Source organism: Prunus mume, linkage group LG7 (genome assembly GCF_029339155.1).
Source record: "Prunus mume cultivar Tortuosa linkage group LG7, ASM2933915v1, whole genome shotgun sequence".
NCBI classification, from domain to species: Eukaryota; Viridiplantae; Streptophyta; class Magnoliopsida; order Rosales; family Rosaceae; genus Prunus; species Prunus mume.
Window position 1 is genome coordinate 10,766,916 of NC_142704.1, and position 18,118 is coordinate 10,785,033.

At 37.9% G+C, this 18,118-nt stretch overlaps 4 pseudogenes; all 4 read left to right on the plus strand.

Moving 5' to 3' along the window:
* Positions 1 to 2,893: 2,893 nt before the first annotated feature.
* On the plus strand, positions 2,894 to 6,248 carry LOC103338930 (uncharacterized; annotated as a pseudogene).
* A 2,215-nt stretch (positions 6,249 to 8,463) lies between these two features.
* Positions 8,464 to 9,833, plus strand: LOC148915456 (uncharacterized; annotated as a pseudogene).
* Positions 9,834 to 13,129: 3,296 nt separating this feature from the next.
* On the plus strand, positions 13,130 to 16,481 carry LOC103338929 (uncharacterized; annotated as a pseudogene).
* A 571-nt stretch (positions 16,482 to 17,052) lies between these two features.
* LOC103338928 (rhazimal reductase 1 pseudogene) lies at positions 17,053 to 18,117 on the plus strand (annotated as a pseudogene).
* Position 18,118: the final 1 nt, after the last annotated feature.

An 18,118-nucleotide genomic window follows, 5' to 3' on the forward strand; every position in this document is an offset into this window, starting at 1 on the left:
TTTTTTTTTTTGGTTGTGCTTTTCTGTTATTGAAGTTGGCAACGTCAGATGAACATCTAAGGCAGTTTCTTAGTATGCCAGAAGAAGCCCAGCAGATGGTTCTTTAACCTGAGGCACACCTTCAGTTTGGCATTGGATTACACCATCTCGGTCTGAATAACAAAGATAGATCTGTGGTTGAGGAGCTTTATAATCAACAGTTGCTCAGATTCTACAAGAAAGATGGGAGTAGATGTCCATCACAATCCGCCTGCCTAACAAACAATAAACACAAATCATATTAGTTTCTGAATATTTGCCTCAAATATTAATACTAGGAATCAGGTTCTTTGGGGTTTTGAATATCAGAAATAAAAGACCAGTGCTAGTGCGAATTGGGCATTCTGCCTTGTTTATATTATTACATTCTACAGCTAGCATATCAGTTGATTAGTTAAAGATGTTAATCGGGGATGCTGAGCACCCTTGAATGTTGTTAGTCCATGCTTCTTTCCTGTATTGTTTATCTTGTTTTGTTTTTTTTCCTTTGTCCTCCAAGAGAAGCTCTTCTTTTGTCTTATTTACGTAGATTTATCTCGCCTGAGGAAGGGTTGGATGTGAGTTAACCGGACTTCAGTGACCCCTAAAGCATGAGAAATTATGACTTACTCATTGAAGTGTTGTTAGAAGGGCCACTTTGGAATTTAGCCATATATATTTTTGTCTGTAAGGACAATGTGCAGCACTTGCACTTAAAAGGTACACTAATTGTTTCTGAAAATGGTGAAGCTTTGATTTATCTAATTATTTATTTTTAACAATTACGCTTTCATTCTTATGATTTGTTCCTTAAGAAAGTAGAGTTTTCACCTGCTAGCCTCTTCTCATATCCTTTGGGTTCTTTTCAGGGTTTATGGTTTGATGGGGATTCTTCCTTATGGATGATGCAATGCATGAATGTTGAACTTGCTAACTCGCCAGGCAAAAGAGGAATATTCAGCGTACAGCAACTATTCCCCAAGGCAACTTTGCAGACCATGATTGGAAATTTTCCTGCTTAAAAAATGTATCAGGTACAGACTTCTAAGATAGTTGACACATGGCTGACACATGATTCCTACAGAATGGAAGAAATAAAGTCCAAACTTGAAGAAGCCTCTGGATTGCCCAATTGTTGTGGATAGATGGTACACATATCATTATGACCCTTCCTACCATTCAAACATCAGACGATTGTTGTGACCTGGTGGACAACCACATCATGCTCTTTCTGCAGGGAATTGTTGACCATGAGATGAGGTTTCTTGACATTGTAACTGGTTGGCCTGGGGGAATGACTGTGTCTAGACTTATAATTGTGTTCAGGATTTTTCAAGCTCTGTGAAGGTGGACAGCGTTTGAATGAAAATTTTAGAACTTTATCTGGAGTAGAGATTAGAGAATACTTAGTTGGTGGGTTGCCTATCATCTGCTTCCCTGGCTCATAACTCCTTACGAAAGCAATGGCCTCCCAGCTTCCATTTCCGCTTTCAATGCCGTGCATGGGGCTGCAAAGTCTCTTGCGGAGCGGTAATGGCATTTTCACAGTTAAAGGGCACTTGGAGAATCCTTAACATGGTCATGTGGAGATCCGATAAGCGGAAACTTCCTAGCATCATCTTGGCATGTTTACTTCACGATATAAGAATTGACAGGAGATATATTACAACTTAGTGATGGCCTCTTCAGCTTCTTCCAGCTGTCCCTTCACGTTTTCAAATTCAATACCTTTGCCCTTTTTGCTCTTTTCAGCAATATCCACCTTCCTCTTCAGGTCTTCCACGGTTATTTGAAGGTTTGTCAACTTTTGTACATCAGAATCAAGTCTTTCTAGAATCCTTCTCTTGTTGCCTTCTTGATGGGGCTCTGTAAATCTCTTAGAGATCCCTAATTTGTCCACGCCCAATTCCTTCTCAACCAATGATTCTGAAGAGGAATATTTATTCTTGTGTTCCTTTACTGCTTCAGTCTGACTGTGGTCAGTTGCTACAGCGTCCTTTTAAAGAGTACCGCTCGGCTATATCATTTAAATATAGTATTTAAATAGTATAGCCGGTCGGCTATACCATTTAATTTTTTTTTTTTAAAAAGGCCAAAAATGGCGAGCTTTACATTTCCCTCCCTGCCTGTGTAGCTTCAAGTTCAAGGCCAAAAAAGCGGGGCAATTTCTCATTTGAGCTCTCATGGCACCTCCCAAGAAATCAAGGAAATGCAAGAAATATAGGAAATTGAAGAAAGCTTTGTACCAGTCAAGCCTAAAGCCGTAGACTCTGACTGGTGGGATAGTTTCTTTAACCCAAGGTTTTTCTTTTTACTAAGCTTAGTCTCCAATTACTCTGCTTCCTGCTTTTTAGTGGAATGCATTCAGATTACTTGTAGTTTTAACTAAATTATCTTTATATTATGCTTATTTTGGAAAATCTATGATGCAAAGAAATCTAGAACAGGTGGTGGATTTTGTTCTGTAATGTTAAATTCGGTAATGATGTTCATAATTAGAACTCAAAACCTATAAACTGTGCTTTTGTTCAGTTAGGGTGTTGGAAAAATCGGCCTAGGCGCTAGGCGGGTCTAGGCGAGTCCTTTTTTTTTCCCTGACTTTAGCTAAATTATGAACTCGCTTCAATTTCTGATGGCCACTATACAAAAATTTGCTTTTGATTATGTGTTTTGCATCCTGAAAATATAAGGATGTGGTCGAAAAGTTATTGCTAGAGGGAGCAATAGAGATTTTCGCATGTAAAAGTAGTATGTAATTGTTAGGAATCTGGTTTGGCCTAAGTTGGATGAGTAGTTGGAAATCCTGACCGAATCAGACTTGGGGAATATACAGACATAGAAACACATAGTCGGGCTTTGCTTGTTGTCATAGACAATGAAGCCGCAATTCACCTCTGGAAGGTTGACAAGTTTGACTTTGTTGTCTGCATGAGTGTCTATATCGACGTTGTTTTTGGCAGCATTGAAATTGGACCAGTCTTAGCGGTACGTATCATTATTGTGTGTGACAGTAACACTATATCTAACAACTTAAAACTACGCATTAGAACTAATTTTTTTTTGCTTCTGTGTAAGTTGCAATTTTTGTGTTCAGGGTACTTTTGTTTGTGGCAAGGCCAAGGACTTTTGTTCAAGGAAACCTTCCAAATTCCATGGTTTACAGAAATGTTGAGCAGTACCCCAATGCAAAGCAATGTACCTGGAATTCTCAAATTCTCATACTTGAGATTGATGCTCCCATTTACTTTGCAAATACCAACTACTTAAGAGAAAGGTCCTAATTAATTAAACCAGAGTAAGAACTAAAGATTTGGGGCTTAAGAAAGATAATAGCAAGTACAGGGACTAGGGTTTTGTTGAGTTGTTCTTGAGGTTGTTGTACTATCTTTTTGTTTTCTGGTCATGTTTGTGTTCTAGTGAGCCAGAACTAAAGATTTGGTGCTTAAGATAGATAAGTTGCTTATCTATGGGACTGGGATAGAGACATCCCACTTTGTTTGAGAAGGTTTGAATCAGACATTTGATTTTTATGATGATTGCACAAATTTTCATCTACAAATTGATTGAATAACTAGTGTAGTGCTTCAATTTACCAGTCGCTTCTAACCAAGGTGCTTTCTGATAGTGCCACCATACTTATTAAACATAGAGACCTATGTGTGTCATCAGTTTGTTTCTAATAATTTCCAAGTGTTAAGGTGGTTAACTATTCTAGCGTTTCAGCCATAAATTACTGAAACAGTCTCATGATGATAGAATTGATTGCGTTCTCATGATTATTTGTGATCATAGAAACTGCTTTCTAGAAATCCTTTAATCTTCTCTGATGTATTTTGTTTCATTTGTAGGCACACAGGTTGGAGAGGACTTGATGATGGCATCATTGTAGTTGGGACTTGCATGATTTAGAAGCCACAATGGCTGGTTGCATGTCAATCCCATCCAAAACAATGAAACCTTGGAAAAAACACTGTCAGCGGGTTATCAAACACCTTAGATAGGCAACCTGCTCCGCTTGAGATGGTACCAAGAAAAGAAATACCAGTTTCAAGAAAATAGATAGTGATGCAGGAGCTCGCTTGAGTGACTATGCTGTCAATCAGTTTCTTCGTGTAAACTTTAAGAATGGTGCAACAACTACTCACAGAAGATCTAAGGTTTCTAATTCAACATTCCATCTCACCCAGCTGCAATGGCACCATAGTCAATATGATTCGAATGGTGTTTGCTTTCTTTCATCAGATTTCAACTGTCATTCAATTTCAACCAATAATGCTGACAAGAAAATTCATAGCTCTTGAATCTCATATTTTGAAAGTTATTCATTTGCAGTAATTTTCCAAGAGGAAGCTTGGTTTGACTCAGTGAGTATTCTGGAGTCTGACTCGGATGATGACTTTATCAGTATACATGGAGGTATTGGCCATCAGCCTGTAACTACATATTACAGAATGAAAGCCTTGTGGTCTTGTTTGATTGCAAGACGTCATTACTACTGAAGTAATTTTTCTTGAGCTGCTTATTGGAAAATGATTTTGTTTTGTTTTCTTAATTTTCTTCACTTATTCTACAGATGGTTTTCCATTGGCAAGCAATCCAGTTGGGAATATCTCAAGTGGCCAAGTACTTCAGCATGAAAGATTTGCTCGCTTTGTTGATAATGAGTGTAAGTATGAAGAATACCAAAGCTATATGATAATTGATGGAGGTAAATCAGATAAAATCACAGGCAAAGATGAGCTCAGGGAATCAAATCGGTTTTCGCTTATTGATACACAGGGCTATGAGCTTTCTCACTTAGGGAAGGCTGATGAAGTTTACAGTAAGAGGAAGAATATATTAGATCACTCTTATGGAAGCTTTAAAGGACTTACAGAGGTTGGAAGTGATTTTAATGAAAAAATTCAAGACAATGCCCTGAAATCCGGCTTATCTCGACTGGTACCTTCTGTAAGTTTCAACGATAAGATTAGAGAAGCCGACTTATCTCCATTGAACAATGTAAGCATTCAAATGATTCAATTTTCTTTGAATAGAAAGAAAACTTAGAATATTGGGATTGATGTACATGTATATTACCGAACATTTCAATGATTATATCTGCAGGTCAATCAAAAAGGTTTTTGTATCGTCCTAGACCAGGATATATCATTCCATGTTGTAGAGTAGAGAAGCCGACTTTAGGATCTTGGTCTAAGATTCCACCCTCAACTTTTAAATTTCGTGGCGAGAACTATTTCAAGTATGACTTTGGTTTTTTCTTTTGTCAAAACCAACCTTAACTGAATTTAGACATTTGCAACTAATTACTCTGTTCTGCCTTGCTAATGATAATATTATTTTATGTTGGTCTACCATCCAGAGATAACGAAAGTCAACTGCTCCGAACTACAGTCCATGTACTCCAATATGTGTTGATGTGTCTGTATGCCCCAAAAAGATACATCACATTGCCCAGCATCCTGAGCTTCCCAAAGTGAAAGCAAACGGGAAAATGGTCATTGTAAACATACATGTATTTTTTCAGAATTGTTTTATCTTGTTATGTTTAGTTTGTTATATTTTGGCAATATCTAATGATATTGCTCTGCGCCTTGTTGCAGTTGCCTACTTATCCTGCTGCAATGTTTCTTGGTGATAGTAATGGAGAGGGGATGAGTCTTGTAATGTATTTCAAAGTTTCTGAGAATTTTGATAACGACATCTCTCCTCAATTCCAGGACAACATCAAGGTAACTTCATTTTGTATGCAACTTCATCCATTTGGATAGGCATGTACTTTATTCTGATGTACTCTCCCTTATGGAAATGATCTTATGTTCTATTGGAACACTTAGTCTATTGGTATATTTGAATGATGCTTTTAGAAAATGGTTGACGATGTGACGGAAAAAGTTGAAGGATTTGCAAAAGACTCCACTGTACCTTTCAGAGAAAGACTAAAGATCTTGGCTGGGGTGGTAAATCCTGAAGATCTCAGTCGGAGTTCTACTGAGAAGAAGCTTGTACATGCATATAATGACAAACAAGTTCTTTCACGCCCCCGGCACAATTTTTACAAGTTAAACATTGAACATTTATGTTGCTGAGTGTTAAGAAGATTAAACATAAAAACCATGTTGTTTGACTTTATCAAGCTCTCTCACATGCAGGGTCCTAACTACTTTGAGATTGATATGGACATTCATCTCTTCAGCTACATATGAAGGAAGGGTCTCGAATTGTTATGAGAACGTCTTTAAAAACGGAAAATCCGAGCCGCTATACTCGTAAAATATTCTATTTATGGCGTGTAGTCACTCTAAAATATTCTTTTTATGGAGTACAGTCGTGCGGCCATTCTTTTAAAATATTCTTTTTACGGAGTATAGCCGTTCGGCGATACTCTCTTTTAACATATAGAGTATAGCCAAGCGGCTATACTGTTAAATATAACAATAAAAATATGGATTTCTCTGTAGCAAAGCTGAGCCTTGAGATAATGAATCAATTAGACGTGGTATGTATTTACGTTCTAGCTTTGTTTGTTTGTGTGCGCTTAGGGTTGAAAGAAAATTTATGTCTTGTTTGTGTGTTGCATGTGTATGAGAGGTGATATAATGACGTTGCTTATCTTTTTAGGTGCCCTTTGTCATATTCCCTAAATATATTCGAATATGTAAACAGTATAGCGGAGTGTCAATATTCGAATAATAATATAATTACTAATTAAAGTAATTAAAAAAGGCAAAGATATTACTTAATGACATATATATGAAATTAAAGAAGTTGGGCAAAAAATAAAAGTAAAGAAACTAATTTTATATTTAACAAAAAATAAATAAATAGCAAGAAGACCATAGGTCTATGCCAGAAACTATTTGCCGGATTAGACCTCTCCTGAGGAAAGTTTCCTAGGCCGACGAATTGTCGTCGGGAGAGGTCTAATTTGGCAAAATTGCACCAAGATAGACCTGTGCCAACAGAAGTTCGTCGGCAGAGGTTTTTTTAAATAATAAGTATAAACTTAGTATCTTTAGGTCAATACATTTTTATTTTAAAATTTCTTTTTAGTAATTCAATAAAATCTTAGCCTTATTTAATTACTTTCATTAGTAATTATGTTTTAATCATTATTTGTTTTGTGAATAATTAGTATTAAATATTTTAATTAACTTCATAAATATATTACTTAATAAATAGTAATTGGTTTTTTAATTTTTTTCTTTAATAAAGTACTTAAATTCTAATTATTCACTAAGTAAATAATAATTAAAACATAACTACTAAATAAATTAATTAAAAAAGTGAAATTTAGATTATGATATTTCTAGGGTATAGCCGTGCGGCTATACGTTTAAAATATTATGTTAATGGAGCCTTACCAAAACAAATTTATGTCCGGAGTGCTAAATCGAATCAATAAATTGGTGATCATGAAAATACTTTAGTAATTCGCTGACTCACTTGAGAAGTTATTTTATTGCTTGTATACATATCCACATGACATGTTGATGTGATTTATCAAAATTTTCTCAAATTATTGTAATTTGTGCACAATAGTTATAAAATTCAAATTTTACACAAAAAGAAGGAACAATGAGAGAAAAAATGGTAGCCAAAGGTGGTTCATATGGTAGATCCCGTTTGTACCTAATTTTCTAAAAACAGTATTGCCGGGCGGCTTTACTCGTTATTTTCTTAATTTTTTTTAAATAGTATAGCCGTGCGGCTATACTCGGTTTTGAAAAAAAAAAAATCTGGCGAATCGGACTCGAACTCATCACTACGAACGCCTAGGCACAGAGCAAGCCCGCCAGTGTTTTGAGCAGTGTTCGAGATATCGGCCTAGGCGCTAGGCGGGAGGACACCGACACCGGGAGTTAGGGGGCCTAGGCGGCTGGGAGGATCTAGGCGGAGCCTAGGCGGCCTTGGAGGATCTAGGCGGCGCCTAGGGGGCCTGGGAGGATCTAGGCGGCGTGGGCGGGTTGTGACTCGTGTCCTTTTTTTTTATTTTCCAAATGAAGACAGACGAAGCTTGCTGGTGCGAAGGAGCAAAGGTGACATGTATATAGTGTGTGAGAAGGAGGAAAGGTGACATAAAATAAGGAAAGGCATAAGAAATGAGGGGTTTGTTTTGTGTGGAGTGAAAGGAAGAGATAGAAAACTGTGTTTCTGTTGTTGAGTTGAGAGAGTGAGAATTGGGTGGCAAATGAAGAGGGAATGAGAGATTCATAATTCCTCCCTGGTGGTCTTGGTTGGGGTAAAGAAAAGGAAAGGATAAATTAGTCGTCAACACGCATGCAGGGAGAGGTCGGTTAGTGGAGGGAGGCGCATTGGCATTGCTCACCAATGCCTTTCTGCTTTATTGATTTCTTTCTAGTACTAGAAGCCTAATGTTACTGTCTAAGAAAGAAAGGTCTCTTGGAGCTTTATAACTGGCTTCAAGGGCATCTTCCAGCTAATATGACAGTGGACCATGAAATGTATTTTGTAGAATGTGTTGACTTTGCCAAATCCTTCATCCAACTGTATATCAAAGAGGTATGTCTTCTTTATCTTTGAAACTAGGAGTTTTTTTGTCTATGTTTATATGCAACGTGATATAAGCAAAATAGGCAATCTATTCACCCAGACCCAAAAAAAGAAAAATTGTATCCATATTTTGTTTTGTCTATCTGAATGCATCATCTTATTCAACAATTTCACGTACTAAAATTCCAGTTCTGTATTCTTCATTTGTCGTATTTTTCTTGCAGTTTTTTAGACTCATGTCCTCATTTCTTGGCTTGTTTTTGAACTGTAGGATGATGTATTATTCAAAGTGCTCTTGCATCTGCTTTGTGTACCTTGTTGTGCAGAACAGTAAGGAATTAATATCCTAGTTTTCCATTGTTTTAAAAGTTATCGTCACGGATTCCTTTTAACAAGATTTTTTGTTTATATAGGGATGAAAAGGAAAAGGTTGCATTATAGGATTCGAATGGCAATTCACTTTTCAGTGTCTCAGATCTTTTCAATCCTGTACTCTTGTTCCATCTTTTCCTATTAGAGGCAAGATGCTCACTCTTGGACATTTACATATCTGCATTTCCACTTCGCGGCATGCCTCCTAGTTGTTAATTTGAAGAATATGGTATTGCATAATAAAAAAGAATCACTGACATTGTGCACTTTCTTTGCAGTTGAGCTATGACCATCAGGTGCTTCTTGATTACCTTATTTCAAAGATACCGGAATCAGTTGTGCAGAATATATTTTAAGGTCTTTTCTCTTTCTACACCTTCTCTTAACTTATGAAATCTAAACCGTGGTGGGCTGCATTTTTCTGGTGTCGACCTGGGTGACTAAACTATAAAACATTAACCCTCTGCTTTTACATGACTTCTTAACTAATTAGCAAAACAAGAATCAATTTGGTTGAACCCAGACAGTTGTTTTTAATTGCAACTCTTTGTATCTTTCATTTGCTTCTTACCGTCCTTAATGCATTCTCTTTTAGGTGCTTGCGTAAAGTGTGTGATTCATGGAGCTTATTTGTGGAATTTCTAGTGGGTGGGCAAGCTACAAATCAATCATTTTGCAAGACAAGAAAAGTTTCATTGGGTGGCTCGAGTTCCTGGGGAGAGGATTCTCTTGCACCAACAAAAAATCATCTTACATTTCTTGATGATGAACATGATGAAGAAAATGAAAATGGCTGCAAGCACACCCAAAATGGAGGACAGTATTTCAAAGAAGCCAAAGAGTGCTTACTTTTACTTAAAATTTCTATTGAAGGTCTACACCAAAAGAATCTGTTTCCCTACAATCCTAATGTTCTTCTGAACCAGTAAGTCTCTTTGAAATGAGTTTCATTATGCTTCCCAGTAAACTAGTGATTGCTCTTACTATAGGGTTTGATTTTATTTTGAATTTACTACAGTCAACTTCTTTCTTTCACTTTTAGTTTCATTCGTTCCTCGTGATCACGACTTATCCAAACTAAACTGGTTTCTCTTTGCCTGCAGCTTAACAAGATTTCAGGAACTCTGTTTTGAGGAAGAGAAGTAAACTTCCAAAAGAATGAACTTATCAGCACAGATTTTTGCAGAGCATCATTTATTCCTTTGAGTTGAAGTGATAAAATGAGATCTTGCCAACCAATGAGGCCAAGTCTCGACGAAAACTCTTTGAGTTTCTTTGAGTCAGGCAACTGGGCCACAGTCAGACAATGCTGGAAAGAGTGCTTTGAGATCCTCATGACTCTTTGAGGCCATATATGGAGATTTTTAAGAAGTGAATGCACTTTGTGGATGAACGTTGTTACATTGAGCAGTGAAGGAATAGAAGAACAAGCCTTGTAGTTAAGGTAATTTAGATTCTATGTATAGAATTTCCAATTTTTTTCCTCAACAAGGATAGGCGAAGAAATCTAATTCGTAGAATAGTTAAATCCACCAGATGAAGTCAAAGTGATAAATGGTTCTGATCACATGTTCATGTTTGTTGTCTAGACCAGTAAAGCTGTGCTCCCACCTCCAGGATATTGCTAAAAAGTACTCTTAAACATGAGCACCTGCTAATGCACTATACATATTCGATATGAATAAACTATTGTCAAAGAAAATCACCTGATATTGGTGTAAATTAATTATATCCAAACTATACCAGCTGCCAGGGACAGAGAGAAAAGGACTTTACCTGATCTCAAGTCTTCCTAATCTCAATTGTCAAAGAAAACTATACCTGATATTGATGTACCCCAAGTCTTCCTTATTATCTCAAACATTCTTCTCATTTCAAAATATAAACTTCTGGTTTCTTTTTCCTTGTTACTTGGCATGATGGCGAGAACAACGTTAACGGGCGGGGTATTTTCTTAATTTTTTTTAAAATAGTATAGCCGTTCGGCTATACTCGGTTTGTTTTTAATATTCCGGCGAATCGGACTCGAACTCATCACTATGAATGTTTAGGGCACAGAGCAAGCCCGTTCCAGGTTTTGAGCAGTGTTCGAGATATCGGCCTAGGCGCTAGGCGGGAGGACACCGACACCAGTGGAGTTAGGGGGGCCTAGGCGGCCCGGGAGGATCTAGGCGGCGTTTGGGCGGCCGAGAGGATCTAGACGGCGCCTGGGCGGCCTGGTAGGCAGATCTAGGCGGCGCCTGGGCGGCCTGGGAGGATCTAGGCCGCACCTAGGCCGCCTGGGCGGATCTAGTGTGTGAGGGAGCAAAGGTGACATGTATATAGTGTGTGAGAAGGAGGAAAGGTGACATGTGTTCAGGATTTTTCAAGCTCTGTGAAGGTGGACAGCGTTTGAATGAAAATTTTAGAACTTTATCTAGAGTAGAGATTAGAGAATACTTACTTGGTGGGTTGGCTATCCTCTGCTTCCCTGGCTCATAACTCCTTATGAAAGCAATGGCCTCCCAGCTTCCATTTCCGCTTTCAATGCCGTGCATGGGGCTGCAAATTCTCTTGCGGTAATGGCATTCTCGCAGTTAAAGGGCACTTGGAGAATCCTTAACAAGGTCATGTGGAGATCCGATAAGCGGAAACTTCCGAGCATCATCTTGGTATGTTGTTTACTTCACGATATAAGAATTGACAGGAGATAACTACAACTTAGTGATGGCCTCTTCAGCTTCTTCCAGTTGTCCCTTCACGTTTTCAAATTCAATACCTTTGCCCTTTTTGCTCTTTTCAGTAATATCCACCTTCCTCTTCAGGTCTTCCACGGTTATTTGAAGGTTTGTCAACTTTTGTACATCAGAATCAAGTCTTTCTAGAATCCTTCTCTTGTTGCCTTCTTGATGGGGCTCTGTAAATCTCTTAGAGATCCCTAATTTGTCCACGCCCAATTCCTTCTCAACCAATGATTCTGAAGAGGAATATTTATTCTTGTGTTCCTTTATCGCTTGATCAGGTCGGGCTTACAGGCCCACCTTCTAGCCCTTGCCAACCATCAAATCAATGCGGGCATCCTGATCAGTGGTTTCCCACAACTCAAGCATCTGACCATAAGCCTCTATGGTGTCTCTTCTGCTTATCCCCAATGTAGATAGAAACCAGCTTACTTTCCCTATGGCATTTGCAAGCACATGCTTCTCAGGTGCTGTTGTACACTCCTTCAAAGAGATGACAGATGGAATATAGGCAGCCAATGATCTTGTAGCCCTGATAAACGAAAATCAGGGGAGAAAAAAACCAATGCCAGTATTGCCGTGCGGCGATACCTTTAAAATATATTATATTTAAAGAGTATATTTAAATAGTATAGCCGTCCGGCTATACCACCAAAAACGGCGAGTGGGTCGCTTCACTGAATCACTTCCCATCAAAGTCTTCAAGTTCAAGGCCGAAAAAGAGGTGGGCAATTTCTCATTTGAGCTCTCATGGCGCCTCCCAAGAAATCAAAGAAAAGCAAAAAAGATAGGAAATTGAAGAAAAACTTAAGCTTGGTTCCAGTCGAGCCTAAAGCCGCAGACTCTGACTGGTGGGATAGTTTCTTCAACCCAAGGTTTTTCTTTTCACTAAGCTCAGTCTCCAATTACTCTGCTTCCTGCTTTTTAGTGGAATGCATTCAGATTACTTGTAGTTTTAACTAAATTATCTTTATATTTTGCTTATTTTGGGAAATCTATGAAGCACAGAAATCTAGAACAGGTGATGAATTTTGTTCTGTAATGTTAAATTCGGTAATGATGTTCATAATTAGAGCTCAAAACCTATAAACTGTGCTTTTGTTCAGTTAGGTTGTTGGAAAAATCGGCCTAGGCGCTAGGCGGCCGCCTAGGCAGGTCCTTTTTTTTCCCCTAACTTTAGCTAAATTATGAACTCGCTTCAATTTCTGATGGCCGCTATACAAAAAAATTGCTTTCGATTATGCGTTTTGCATCCTGAAAATAGAAAGATGTGGTCGAAAAGTTATTGCTAGATGGAGCAATAGAGATTTTAGCCTGTAAAAGTAGTATGTAATTGTTAGGAATCTGGTTTGGCCTAAGTTGGATGAGTAGTTGGAAATCCTAATTGAATCAGACTTGGGGAATATACAGACATAGAAACACATAGTCGGGCTTTGCTTGTTGTCATAGACTATGAAGCCGCAATTCACCTTTGGAAGGTTGACAAGTTTGACTTTGTTGTCTGTATGAGTGCCTATATCGACGTCGTTTTTGGCAGCGTTGAAATTGGACTAGTCTTAGTGGTACGTATCATTATTGTGTGTGACAGTAACACTATATCTAACAACTTTAAAATACGCATCAGAACTAATATTTCTTTTTACTTTTGTGTAGGTTGCAATTTTTGTGATCAGGGTACTTTTGTTTGTGGCAAGGCCAAGTACTTTTGTTCAAGGAAACCTTCCGAATTCCATGGTTTACAGAAATGTTGAGTAGTACCCCAATGCAAAGCAATGTTCCTGGAATTCTCAAATTCTCATACTTGAGATTGATGCTCCCATTTACTTTGTAAATACCAACTACTTAAGAGAAAGAACTAAAGATTTGGGGCTTAAGAAAGATAATAGCAAGTACAGGGACTAAGGTTTTGTTGAGTTGTTATTGAGGTGGTTGTACTATTTTTTTGTTTTCTGGTCATGTTTGTGTTCTAGTGAGCCAGAACTAAAGATTTGGGGCTTAAGATAGATAAGTGGCTTATCTATGGGACTGGGAAAGAGACAACCCACTTTGTTTGAGAAGGTTTGAATCAGACATTTGATTTTTATGCTGATTGCACAAATTTTCATCTACAAATTGATTGAATAACTAGTGTAGTCCTTCAATTTACCAGTCGCTTCTAACCAAGGTGCTTTCTGATAGTGCCACCATACTCATTAAACATAGAGACCTCTGTGTGCCATCCGTTTGATTCTAATAATTTCCAAGTGTTAAGGTGGTTAACTGTTCTAGCGTTTAAGCCATAAATTACTGAAACAGTCTCATGATGATAAAATTGATTGCGTTCTCATGATTATTTGTGATCATAGAAACTGCTTTCTAGAAATCCTTTAATCTTCTCTGATGGATTTTGTTTCATTTGTAGGCACACTAGTTTGAGAGGACTTGATGAAGGCATCATTGTAGTTAGGACTTGCATGATTTAAAAGCCACAATGGCTGGTCGCATGTCAACCCCATCCAAAACAATTAAACCATGGAAAAAAACACTGTCAGTGGGTCATCGAACGCCATAGATAGGCAACCTACTCCGCTTGAGATGGTACCAAGAAAAGAAATACCAGTTTCAAGAAAATAAATAGTGATGCAGGAGCTCAGTTGAGTGACTATGCTGTCAATGAGTTTGTTCGTGTGGACTTTAAGAATGGTGCAACAACTACTCACAGAAGATCTAAGGTTTCTAATTCAACATTCCATCTCACCCAACTGCAATGGCACCATAGTCAATATGATTCGAATGGTGTGTGCTTTCTTTCATCATATTTCAACTATCTTTCAATTTCAACCAATAGTGCTTACAAGAAAATTCATAGCTCTTGAATCTCATCTTTTGAAAGTTATTCATTTGCAGTAATTTTCCAAGAGGAAGTTTGGTTTGACTCGGTGAGTATTCTGTAGTCTGACTCAGATGATGACTTTATCAGTATACATGGAGGTATTGGCCATCAGCCTGTAACTACATATTACATAATGAAAGCCTTGTGGTCTTGTTTGATTGCAAACATCATTACTACTGAAGTAATTTTTCTTGTGCTACTTATTGGAAAAGGATTTTGTTTTGTTTTCTTAATTTTCTTCACTTATTCTACTGATGGTTTTCCATTAGCAAGCAATCCAGTTAGGAATATCTCAAGTGGCCAAGTACTTCAGCATGAAAGATCTGCTCGCTTTGTTGATAATGAGTGTAAGTATGAAGAATACCATAGCTATATGATCATTGATGGAGGTAAATCAGATAAAATCGTGGGCAAAGATGAGTTCGGGGAATCAAATCGGTTTTCACTTATTTATACCTAGGGCTATGAGCTTTCTCACTTAGGGAAGGCTGATGAAGTTTACAGTAAGAGGAAGAATATATTAGATCACTCTTATGGAAGCATTAAGGGACTTACAAAGGATGGACGTGATTCTAATGAAAAAATTCAAGACATGCCCTGAAATCCGACTTATCTCGATTGGTACCTTCTGCAATTTCAACGATAAGATTCTAACTGTATAAAGTTTGGTTCCGCAGTCCCAGAGAAAGCCATCAGCCTTCTTCAGACTTTCTTTTAAAAGGAGATCCTGTGATGCAGAAGAAACCATTGAACAATGTAAGCATTCAAATAATTCAATTTTCTTTGAATAGAAAGAAAACTTAGAATATTGGGATTGATGTACTTGTATATTATCGAACATTTCAATGATATATCCACAGGTCAATCAAAAAGGTTTCTGTATTGGCCTACACCAGGATATATCATTCCATGTCGTAGAGTAGAGAAGCCGACTTCAGGATCTTGGTATGAGATTCCACCCTCAACTTTTAAATTTCGTGGCAAGCACTATTTCAAGTGTGACTTTGGTTTTTTCTTTTGTCAAAACCAACCTTAACTGAATTTAGACATTTGTAACTAATTACTCTGTTCTTCCTTGCTAGTGATAATATTATTTTATGTTGGTCTACCATCCAGAGATAACGAAAGTCAACTGCTCCAAACTACAGTCCATATACTCCAATAGGTGTTGATGTGTCTGTATGCCCCAAAAAGATACATCACATTGCCCAGCATCCTGAGCTCCCCAAAGTGAAAGCAAATGGGAAAGTGGTCATTGTAAACATACAGGTATTTTTTTAGAATTGTTTTATCTTGTTATGTTTAGTTTGTTATTTTTTGGCAATATCTAATGATATTGCTCTGCGCCTTGTTGCATTTGCCGACTTATCCTACTGCAATGTTTCTTGGTGATAGTGATGGAGAGGGGATGAGTCTTGTAATGTATTTCAAAGTTTCTGAGAATTTTGATAACGACATCTCTCCTCAATTCCAGGACAGCATCAAGGTAACTTCATTTTGTATGCAACTTCATCCATTTGGATAGGCATGTACTTCATTCTGATGTACTCTCCCTGATGGAGATGATCTTATGTTCTATTGGAACACTCAAGTCTGTTGGTATATTTGAATGATGCTTTTAGAAAATGGTTGACGATGAGACAGAAAAGTTTAAAGGATTCGCAAAGGACTCCATTGTACCTTTCAGAGAAAGACTAAAGATCTTGGCTGGGGTGGTAAATCCTGAAGATCTCGGTCGGAGTTCTGCTAAGAAGAAGTTTGTACATGCATATAATGACAAACCAGTTCTTTCACGCCCCTGGCACAATTTTTACAAGGTAAACATTGAACATTTATGTTGTTGAGTGTTAAGAAGATGAAACATAAAAACCATGTTGTTTGACTTTATCAAGCTCTCTCACATGCAGGGTCCTAACTACCTTGAGATTGATATGGACATTCATCTCTTCAGCTACATATGAAGGAAGGGTCTCGAATTGTTGTGAGAACGTCTTTAAAAACGGAATAGCCGAGCTGCTATACTCGTAAAATATTCTATTTATGGCGTGTAGTCACTCTAAAATATTCTTTTTATGGAGTATAGTCGCGCGGCCATACTTTTAAAATATTATTTCTACGGAGTATAGCTGTCCGGCGATACTCTCTTTTAAAATAGAGAATTTATGGAGTATAGCCGTGCGGCGATACTTTCTTTTAAAACAGAGATAGAGTATAGCCAAGCGGCTATACGTTTAAAGTATTCTGTTTATAGAGTATTGTTGAACGGGGTTGGTAATCATGTGCATCATCCATTATTAATTAATCAAGGGACCATGCTGACTGATGTTTGATTTTTGCTAGTACTTTCATGGAAGGATGGATCATGTGTACTATTATTATTAATCCACAATTTCCCAAGCGAGAACCTCAAAGTCATAGCTGCAACTGGAGGGAGACTCCTTAATTACTTAATTAGTAGCTAGCTAAGCTAGCTATAGCTTAATTAGCAAGTTAACTAGTACTACTGGTGATCAAAACAAAACTGTATCTCATCAAGATCAGGAGAGTCAGCCAGTAATGGAGGAGAAAATTAAGAAAGTCCCAGAAGTGGTACTAAATTCAGGGCATAAGATGCCGGTGCTTGCTGGGTTTAGGGACTGGTAAGTTGCCTCCAACACCAACGGATGTCCTGCTCCCCGTTCTCATGGACGCCATTGAGGTAGGCTACCACCATTTTGATACTGCAGCTTTCTATCAATCCGAACAAGCCATTGGTCGAGCTGTCGTCCAGGCGCTCGATCTCATCAAGAGTCGTGATGAAATCTTCATTACTTCCAAGCTATGGTGCACAGATGCCTCCCAATCTTGTTCTCCCTGCCCTCAACACCACACTCAAGTAAGTACCAAGTACCACTCTCTCTACTACTATTACTTACTATATATTTAGAGCCTATCAACATTTGTGTTTTGCGTGTTCAACTTTTGAGTCTCTTCCCTGTAGATTAAATTAATTTAGAGTAGTCCAGACTATTGCTTGTATTCAAAATTATGTGAAAATAAATGCAAACAATCTTTGTATGTATGTTCATGAGAAGCTGGGTCTGAAGTATGTGAGTGCGTTTTCTCCCTTGGGAGTTCATGGAGCTTCCTCCTCGGCTACCAATACCGGGATAGATTATTATACCATTATTGAGGACCTCGTTGCTGCCAAAGGGAAGACTGCCACAAGTATTCCCTATCATTTTTATATATTAATTTAGTTGATAAATTTCCTGCTATATATTAATTTAGTAATTATATACTGTATATACAGATCATACTGAGATCCATCATCCAGCAAGGAGTTTCAACAAGGGGAGGATGAAGCAGAACCTGGAAATATTCGATTGGGAATTAGGTGAAGATGAAATGAACAAGATCAACCAATTTCCCCAGCGCAGGTTGTATGCAGGAGACTTTGTTTACGAGGTTGGACCTTACAACTCCCTCCACCAACTTTGGGATGGCGACCCCTAGGCCCTATCCTACCCTAGCTACCCAAAACTTCATGATTTTCTCTTCCAGGTTCCATGCATCATCAACTAGTCTGCATCTTATTCTTATGCTCTTAAAATAAAAATTCAAATTCTCTTGCTTGCCAAAG